Here is a 7,786-nt window from a genome sequence, read left to right as displayed (position 1 = left end):
AATGGAAAAAAAGATGGAACGAGAAAGAGGGACCTCTCAGTCATTGAAAATGGATAACTTTCAATGACTCCCTGGCAACAAGGTGCATAATTATCTTTATTAGCTGCCCTAGATAGGTGGATTAAGACACTGCCATCTGGCTGTATAAATATTCACGTGTCTCCTGGCAAAAAAACAAATTTGTTTTCACTCGCCAACCATAAAAAAAAAAAAAAAGGGGGAAAAAAAAAAAAAAAATCCAGCCATTGTCACGGTGCAGATTGTGGATTGGTCGTGGTCACTTTGATCGCCTGTGCCGTTCGCTTTGTCGCACACCTTCCCCGCAACCGATCAAACAGCAAAACTGGCAGGCTCAACAGTTATTTATAGAGGACCGCCGTTATTTCGACAAATCAAAATTTCAAGAGGTTGGGGTGGATGACACATGAAAAGCCAAATGCATGCCACAGTCACCGGTACTTCAAGTTGATACTCATTCCCAATATTGTCATCCATAACATGTAATAAAAAAACTTAACCCCGCTGTACTGGTCACCGGTCCGGACCCCACAGGGCACAGCTATCTTGAGATGGAGGCTAGGACCCACTGCAGTTGTTATTTATGTGAAACAGGGCCAGATGGGACCCAACCCCGGCTCCATCACTAACGGGCATTCATTTTAGCTCTAATTAGCTGCTTTTAAAAATCTTGGCCGGCCGGCCCTTTCGTCTGAACGGGCAACATCGCTGCCTATCACACCTTGGCAACGGTCGGCGAGTTCGTGAGTTACCAGAATTAAAGACAGACGGCCATAAAATATGATTGCTAATCAATGCAGCACTAAAAGGGTGTTATTGTGCTTTGCAGTGGAGGTTTGTTTTTGGGCTGGTAAATGCCTCGTGGTACGTCTGGTGGAAATAAATAGCCTTCGGCTAAGATTTATATTTTCACTTGGTTAGAGTAAAGCCCGGAACACTTGTATCTATACAGGAGGAAACATCTTGATTTATTTATTTGTCGGATTTCATAGAACCGGCTGTTGGAAACTTATCTTTTGTCATGTTTTTTCAAAGAAAATGTTCAGCCTTCTTCCTGGCAAGATGTCATTCTTGTAAAACAGTGAGGGCAAGAGCAGGAACAGCTATCAGTGGCGCGGTACAGGCTTTCAAGGATTCAATAGGAAATAGATTTGTTATGCAAGAGGTTACAAAACCCTCGAGTGCACTCCGACAGGTGTTAAGATTCAGCCCCCAGAAAAGGCGAAATAAAAAAAAACTTCCTCCCAGTCGTGCCTACTCATTTAGTTCAGGTCCAGGCAAGAATTACATTTTCGTTCACCTGATACAACAAGAACAGGCTTATACAATTAATTCTACTGATGGGCTTGACATTAAACCCAAGTTACTGCTTTCAGAGCCTCAACCATGTTTGTGAGGTCAGACGGATGCAAATGCACCAAATGAAAAAGATATTATTTTCCTGGTTTTCAGCTTAAAAGGTTTTGTAATAAATTGGGACAATAAAAAATTAAGTGTTCTTTGCATCCCATGCAACCATATTGCAGCTTTGTTTAGTGGTTAACTTCATTTTAGGGAAAACTTTATACTTAAGAATTCAGTTATTGAAATGGCGTACAACTTCGAAAAACAAGTCACTGTAAATGCGATTCTTATTGGGTATGCAGATTTTTTTTTTTTTTGCCAGTCGGCTCTTTTAACGCATCAAATGAGTCGCATCCTCTCAGAGTCACTGTCAACAGGCTCCAGCTGGGGCCGTATCGATCGTAATTTCTATTCTACTGCTGATGATAAATTATAGATGTGATGGATTTATGCCAGCGGACAAGCAAGACATGACAAGCCGTTTCTGTTAACGGAGATAAATCCATACCAGCACTGTGTTGTACACATCCCCTCTTACCCCGCCGCCCTCCCGTTGCTTTGGTTTTTAATCTTTTTGCTATCTTAAAAAAAAAAATTTACAGTTTCATCAAGACACTTGTACCAACTCGTCACTGTACTGTCAATGCGTCATAGCTGCTGTACTCCTTGTTATACAGTGATCCCTTGCTATAACGCGGTTTACTTTTCACGGTTTTCGCTACTTCACGGATTTGCGTCGCGCATTGTGTTCTGCATTCTGATTGGCTAAAAAGTCACTCCGCTTCTTCTTGACCTATGTGTCAATAACGTTGCAGTTTAATATGTACAAGTACGTAAAACAGCGTGCCAAATTTACATTACGTACATGAAAATACTCTTGCAATTTCGAGTTTCTCTAAAACCCATAATGTTGACAAAACGCTCTGGACCGACAAAAGCGCCTGCGGCAGGGCCCAAAAGGCAGCGGAAGATGCTATCTATCGCAGATAAAGTTTAACTTCTGGACATGCTAAGGGAAGGTAAAAGCTATGCGGCGGTAGGTCGGCATTACGGAATTAATGAATCTTCCGTTCGTTCCATAAAGAAGGAAGAAAAAAACATAAGGACGACAGCAGCAATGTATAATAGAGTATTTGATTATATAATAATTGAAAAAAGAAAAAAAAAGGTTCCTACTTCACGGATTTTGCCTATCACGGGTTCTTTTTGAAACGTAACCCCTGCGAAAAACAAGGGTATACTGTATACGCAATACTTTTCTTTCATCAGGTTCACCTCTACCTTTGTTCATACCTTGTTATTCTGCATGCATGTACTTTGACCTTAAATCATAGATATGGGGAACGCACACCAACATTGTTGTGCACTGTTCTACTCTAGCTTCACAGGGGGCAGTGAGTGGAGCTAGAATTAGTTATTAGTAATCATCAATGATAATTAGTTACTCATCAACAGTCTTGGAATATAATTAACCCCATGATATTAACCTTCGTTCAAGGGTTCTGGAAAATAGTGGAACAGTCTCAAGGAAATTGTATTTATCTGAACATTTAACATTGGTATTTTAGAAGAATAAGGTGTAAGTTCAAGCACTGAGCCAGTCACATAGTCCTGTCACAATATTTGCAGACAAAAATACCAAGAAAGTACCCTTTTAAAATACAAGTTTAACAATACGAAATGCAGGTTTATGTGTGTACCAAAGTTGTACCGGCCTAAAGAAAAAGGCAGCAGTTGTAGTCCAAAGGTTGCCACCTGGTGTGATCACATGATCGTAACCAGAAGGCATAAAGAAATGAACGAGGTGCCATTAGATAGATAATGTCCTGCATAAATGTACATGGATGTGTATAAAAGAAAGGAAAGCAGAGAGAGACTTAGACAAGCTGCAACAATGCTATGTGACCACAGGAACAATAGTGATGGCATGGAAATAAAGTGATGACCCAAGTCATGAAAGAAGACCGCAATTACTAGCCTTTTGCAGAGAGTTGATCAGTGATGCGATGTTCCGAGGACAGAAGTACCAGTTCCGATGACCGTCATGTTGGTTGATTTGTGGTTGCCAGCAGAAATGAGGCGTCTTCCGAATGAATCACCGTGGCCGAGAGACAGCTGGCGATCTGGAACCACAGTTGTCTGTTGAAGGTTTTCGGGCGCTGTCTGCAGGTCCGGTAGTCGGGTCGTAAAGTCAAGCTCGGAGCCACAGGCTGGATCAACTGAGGAAAAATTAGGTTTTGCATCTATATACTACCACCTCTTGTGCACTTGAGTAGCTGTCAGAGCGTTGTTTCAGTTCAAAATGCATGGTTATATACAGGTTGACGTCACAGTGCGTACCTCAGGTGATTGTGCTTGGACGAGCCCCTTCTTGTAGTAGCCTCTCCTCTCCTTACACATCTCCAAAATGTGTGCCAGAGTTGGCAGGAAGTTGAGGATGAGTTTGTTGCAGAATGGGGAGTGATTCTTGGAACAAAGGATTTGATCCCCTGTGTGCTCCACATGTGGTTGTTGAGTAACGGAAAGAATTTTGAGTAACAGAAATGGGTTTTCTGTTAAAAATCTGTACTTGAGGCACAACATCCTGCCTTTTTTGGTTTGAAGGGCAGAGTGCTGGACGCTCTCTTTGAAGCAAAATGAGGGCCAAACAATTCTACGGGTTTGAGACCACCATGTTGTAAGAGTTCAAACAGTTTCTGAGCACAAAAGGGTAAAATAAAATAAAAAAAAAAACTAAGTGGTTCCCGGGCAACAAAAAGGGTTACAGCACTGACAGTTCACCAAATTCAGAGGGCTTGAACATCTGGGCATTGATCTGAGGCTATCTCTCGGCATGTTACTGCCGACATTTTTATATTAGTCATTTGTCAGACGCTTTTAACCAAAGCGACTGACGGTGGAGATGCCAGGGATTGAACCCAGGACCTCATAGATGCTCCTTTCACTGAGCTACATACAACACACAACATTTGTGACATTGCATGTCATGAAAGAAATAGGAAAAGAAAAAAAAAAAAAAAAAAAAAAGACACCCTCTAACTCTTCAGCTGCTCTTTGATTGTTGCCCTGAGAGTATCAATGATGAAAAACAAAACGGTAAAGAGGATATAAAGAAAGGAGAAAAGTTGTTTGCTAGCCCCCTGCGGTAGCTGGGGTCAGTCGGTGGGGTATGCCCAGACTGGTGTCTGAAACACAGGTGTACGAGGATGGGGTGGTCCAGTCTGGTCCGTAAGGTTTACAGAGATGGGGATTGCACTGCCAAGACTAATCACCAAGTATACTTGTATTGCTTGTTTGTTCACCACTTAATCTACCCTCAGTTCATTTTGGGGCTAGACAAATGAGTTTGTGATATAGAACCCTGGGGTCCATCACACTCTTTGGGTGTACAAGCTGTGATGGTAATCAAGAGACATGGTACTTCTTGTAGTACTTGTAGGTAATACTTGTAGGTAGGCCAGGCTTGACTTCATCCAGGGGCGGGCAGACTGAAGAAGATGCCGAAAACATTGCGGGGACAGAAAGACCAGTTCTGATGATGGTTGCGTCAGTTGATTTGTGGTTGCCGGCAGAAGCAATGCGTCCTCTGGATGAATCACCGGGGCTGAGACACAGCTGGTGATCTGGAACAACGGTTGTCTCTCGAAGGTTTGGTTGCAGTCTACAGGTGGTCAGGTCAGGATGTTGAGCATAGAGTCACGGTCCTGATCATAGAAAATATTGGGTTTGCACCTACATACGGCCACCACTTGGGCACTAGAGTAGCTGTAAGAGCATTGTTTTAGCTCAAAACGCGCAGCAATATACATGTCAATGATGTCACAGTGGTACCTCGTAGTCCAATGGGTGATGGCACCGGGACAAACCTCCCTTGTAGTTTTCTGTTAAAAGGGCTGTACACACACAATAAAAGCTTAAAATAGCATATTGATGGTGATTAAGATTCTCGTGCAGGATTCCATTTCGTGGTCAACGAGGACGCAGAGTTTGATTGCATAGTCACAGTTTGTCCATTTAAGTACACATTTTGAAGATGTCCAACTGGGCAGTATTAAAAATGAACTAAAAAAAAAAAAAATCCACAGACATTTCACACAAACATTTTTACAGTGGCAGCCTGCAGGTAACACTAGCTCTCTGCTTTATCCCCTCTGCTCACTCTGCACACCTGCTACCACCCACCTGAGTACACACACCTGAGGCTGATCACCGGCACCAGCAGAGCGGCCCTGGTCACGTAACAACCTCTTTGGGCGATTATGGGAATATCATGGTGGCGCAGTGGTTAGCATTTCGGCCCCACAGCACGAAGGACTCTGGTTTGATTCCAACAAGTGTAGAGTTCGCATGTTCCCTGCATAGGTTTTGTCCCACAGTCCAAAAAAAAAAACGCAGCAGGTTAATCAGAAAAAAATTGGGATTGAGGGTGTACCCCGCCCCTTGCCTGATGACAGCTGGGATCGGCTCCAGCATCCCGAATGACCCTGAGTGCAGGATAAGCGGTACAAGATGGATGGAAAATATCGCAATTGGGCTTCGGCGTTCATGTGGCACTCGGAGATATATGGAAACGGCCTCCAGTGCGGAAAGGATTTTGAAAACATCGATGCGAGGATGAGGAAAGCACTTTGAGAAGTGCGGTCGATGGCCGTGAACGGCTGTGTCGAACATAGCACAAATGGTGGACTCCTGGGTATTTTTACCATATCACCACTCCTGGCCGACAATGTCGTGGAATTTACCCAACTTGTAGTTTTGGAGTTATTCTATTCTTCTCCATCATTGTTGGTCCACGCAAATACTCAACTCGCTGTTGCTGATATTTATGGTCCTTGTTGTAGAAACAAGAAGTATCTTTAGTTCATCATCTTGTCAGCATATGGATTGTTTTTAAACATGCAGGCTGCTTGTAGAACTTTTTTTAAACAGCCGTAAGACTGGAAACATCCCTCAGCTCCATCTGCTTCCCTTTTCAGTTTGACTATTTCAGACTATTTCCTAATGAACTCTTTTCCTATTTTGCTTGTAGATGCCATCGATAAAAGACGTCCCCGTATTTTTTTAATCATGCAATTCATTAATTCAAGTTTTTTTTTAAAATATATTTATACATATTATTTTTTTTATTAAATATTTATATGCATATATATATATATATATATATATATGTGTGTGTGTGTGTGCGTGCATATGTATATGTATATATATATATATATATATATATATATATACATATATATATATACATATATATATATATGCAAAAAAAGGACAAATAAAAAACACTATCTTGCTGTGAGGCGGGAGCCATATTTCTGTTTCCCAATTTTAATATAAACTATATGAGAGTAAATAGGAGCTGCAAAAAAGATGACACTGATTCAGCAGCGTATGATTTGCACGTTGTGGCTCGCCATTGACCAACTTAACCCGGCAGGTGAGAGACGGCACGTAATATCCTTCAGAACTGGCAAGGATATGACAAATGAAGATACTTCTCAAGTGCCGGGCCAGCTACGAAAATTAAAGGGTTGCGTGTTCATTGAGAATTGAAGGACCTGCGTAGACAGAAGTTCCTCTGAAATATGAAGTGAAGGATTGCATTTCCTTTATTACTTTCAGTAAACACAGTTGCTGTTTTTACTACATCAATAAGTACTCTGTCTCTCTAATTTGCTGTCGGTCTAGAAGTAATCCTCTTGACAAGCCCCACTTTAACAGAGAACGAGCAGCACCGAGTTAATTCAATTGAAATTGGATCTATTTGAACAGCGCCGGCGAGGACGATGGGATCGGCGGTGCTCTGAAGAGAGAGAGAGAACATGCTGAAAAATAATGATAGAGAAATAAAATTGTCAAAAAATAAATGGAAAGGAGGACAAAAGAAGTGTATGGCGCGTACTGGCAAGAAGTCAATACATTGGTAATGGAGGTGGTAGAGCCAGAAACCCAGTGCATCATGGGAACTCCCACAAAAAGGACATTTTAAAGCCTGGTCATTGATCAGTTCGTCGCAAACATAAAATCTAGGGACTCCAGGGAGAAGCCCAGCAACTGCTTCCATTCAAGATACAGTTAATCGACTAACGAGTGAATCGACTAATGGATTTTTCTACGATTTTTATTTTGCTTTATGATGTGAGTCTAGCGAGAGAGCTTGTGTTGAGAAGCACAATGAGGAACTGACAGCCGAGGAAGAGATTAAAGAAATGTTGGGACCGTAGGAGAACATTTTGGAGTTTACTGAAAAGAATTTCCCTGAAAAAAAAAAAAACGCAACAGGTCGTGCGTTGGCGCTGTGTGCCTCACTCATTATTGTAAACATTTTGAAAGGGAGGAAGAAGAAAACACCCTGCAAATAAAAGCAAGGAAAGTTTGGCAAAAATGGCAAAAGTCACTGACGAAAAAAAAGATTAAGTGAAGT

The sequence above is a fragment of the Fistularia commersonii genome, chromosome 29 (assembly GCF_037954325.1).
Source record: "Fistularia commersonii isolate RoL2024-O1a breed Wild chromosome 29, RoL_Fcom_v1.0, whole genome shotgun sequence".
NCBI classification, from domain to species: domain Eukaryota; kingdom Metazoa; phylum Chordata; class Actinopteri; order Syngnathiformes; family Fistulariidae; genus Fistularia; species Fistularia commersonii.
This window is presented reverse-complemented; position numbering follows the sequence as displayed.